This window comes from Cebus imitator, unplaced genomic scaffold (assembly GCF_001604975.1).
Source record: "Cebus imitator isolate Cc_AM_T3 unplaced genomic scaffold, Cebus_imitator-1.0 Scaffold54, whole genome shotgun sequence".
NCBI lineage: Eukaryota > Metazoa > Chordata > Mammalia > Primates > Cebidae > Cebus > Cebus imitator.
Genome location: NW_016107369.1, coordinates 2,315,620 through 2,317,966, shown reverse-complemented (window position 1 = coordinate 2,317,966; position 2,347 = coordinate 2,315,620). Strand labels below are relative to the sequence as shown.

Here is a 2,347-nt window from a genome sequence, read left to right as displayed (position 1 = left end):
CTAGATGTGGAATGATGGCTTGGCTGAGAACAGTAATGGAATTGAAGGGCACATGTAAGAGTGTCATTATGGAAACATCTCCAGGACTTGGCGAATGGTTGAGTACATGTGGGTGTGTGTCGCATGCATGTGGGTGTGTGTGTGTGTTGGGATAGAAAGGCCTGTGATGATGAGAAAAACCCAAAGATAACCCAAGATTTCCAGCCCAAGGAACTAATAGAAAGATTGCCAGAGGCAGGGAAATGCAGAGAGGGAAGGTGCCTGCCCTCTGGCCCTTCCTGCCTCTCCAGCTTCAGCCCCGCTGGATTGCTCCCCGACCCCCTTTGCCTCAGCTCTCTCTTCACTGCAGGCCTGTGTGCCTGCAGGACAGGCCCTTCCGCCTAGAACACGTTTTCTCTTGCCTCTTTGTCTCGCTCATTCCTACCCATTCTTCTCAGGTCTCTACTCAAATGTCACTTCCTAGGGAAACTCTTCTTGGATTCCCTGGTCAAGAGTGAACACCCTTGCTGTGTGTTCCCGCAGCCCTTGGCTTCACTGTTTCTTTTTTTTTTTTTTTTGAGACAGAGTCTCCCTGTATTGCCCAGGCTGGAGTGTGCAATAGCGCGATCTCAGCTCACTGCAACCCCCGCCTCCTGGGTTCAAGCAATTCTCCTGCCTCACCCTCCTGAGTAGCTGGGACTACAGGCACGCGCCACCATGCCCAACTAATTTTTTTTTGTAGTTTTAGTAGAGACGGGGTTTCACCATATTGACCAGGATGGTCTCGATCTCTTGACCTCGTGATCCACCCGCCTCGGCCTCCCAAAGTGCTGGGATTACAGGCTTGAGCCACCGCGCCCGACCAGCACCTGCTTATTATAGACACAGTTTCTTTCCAACAGCTGGTAAGGATGTCAAGACATCCCTGTGGTCAGATCAGCTATTTGGCAGCTTCAGCACTTCAGTCCTTTGTTTCTAATGGTAACTTGCCCCCAACTCATCTTTTCTTAGATTAGCTCTGGCAGTCACAGGAGGCAGATGTAAAGCTGTTCTTTCCAACAGCTGGTAAGAATGTCAAGACATCCCTGTGGTCAGGACAGCTATTTGGCAGCTTCAGCCAAAGAGAGACATTTGAGTCCTTTGTTTCTAATGGTAACTTGCCCCTGACTCATCTTTTCTTAGATTAGCTCTGGCAATTACAGGAGGCATATGTTAACGGCGGAAATACAAAATCACAGAATATTAGAGCTGAAAGGGATGCGACTGCTCTTCTAGTCCCATTGCCTCACAGACCAGTGCCCAGACCCTGCTCTGGTGTTTCTACTGCAGACCTCTCACCCTGTGGTGGGGGCCAGGAGCCTGCTGCTGGCCAAAGAGGGGTTGCTATCTGGAGGCCGGGCATGGGATGACATTCTGCCAGTGCGTGTTTTGCAGGGTGTCCCTGGCTGCTTTCTGCCCTCGATGGGTCTGCTCTGTGCCTCAGTTTCCAGAACTAAATAAAAGAGCTCCCACATGAAAATCGTTATGTAAAAAATTCTAAAGGCAAAGTATTTGTATTAGTAAGATGACTTCAGATGGAACCAAGAGCACACCTTTTCTGCAAGGGGAGAGGGTGCTCTAGGGAGCAGGAACGGAGCTATCTGAGGCAAAGTGGGGATCCCACCTCTTGTTTTAAAGATGCACAGAAAATGAATCTTGGAGACCAAACAAGACATTCAGAGTCAAGCATAGTCCTCCCCTCAGGGGACCAACAATCTGGCTGGAAAGATGAGATGCATACAGGGATGACCCACAGACCATAGAAAGTTTCATGTGGCCAGGCGCAGTGGCTCACACCTGTAATCCCAGCACTTTGGGAAGCTGAGGTGGACAGATCACTTGAGGTCAGGAGTTCAAGACCAGCCTGGCCAACATGATGAAATCCCATCTCTACTAAAAGTACAAAAATTAGCCGGGTGTGGTGGTGGGTGCCTATCATCCCAGCTACTTGGGAGGCTGAGGTGCAAGAATCGCTTGAAGCCTGGAGACGGAGGCTGCAGTGAGCTGAAACTGTGCCACTGCACTCCAGCCTGGGCAACAGAGTGAGACTCTGTCTCAAAAAAAAAAAAAAAAAAAGTGTCGTATGATAAATAATAAATAAGTGACGGAGGCAGAAATTGTAGTCAGAATCCAAATAAGAGATCAATGTAGGATTTGGCAACCAGAAAAGGATGACTTCCTGGCGGAGATGGGATTGGGTAAGGGCCTTGAAGAATGTCGGAGATTTGGCCAGGCGTGGTGGCTCACGCCTGTAATCCAAGCACTTTGGAGGCCAAGGCGGGCGGATCACCTGAGGTCGGGAGTTCAAGACCAGCCTGACCAACATGGT

At 49.8% G+C, this 2,347-nt stretch overlaps 1 protein-coding gene across 1 annotated transcript in view; it reads left to right on the top strand.

Moving 5' to 3' along the window:
• LRRC74A (leucine rich repeat containing 74A) overlaps positions 1 to 2,347 on the top strand; it is a 51,611-nt gene that overhangs the window by 33,177 nt on the left and 16,087 nt on the right. The window lies entirely within an intron of this gene.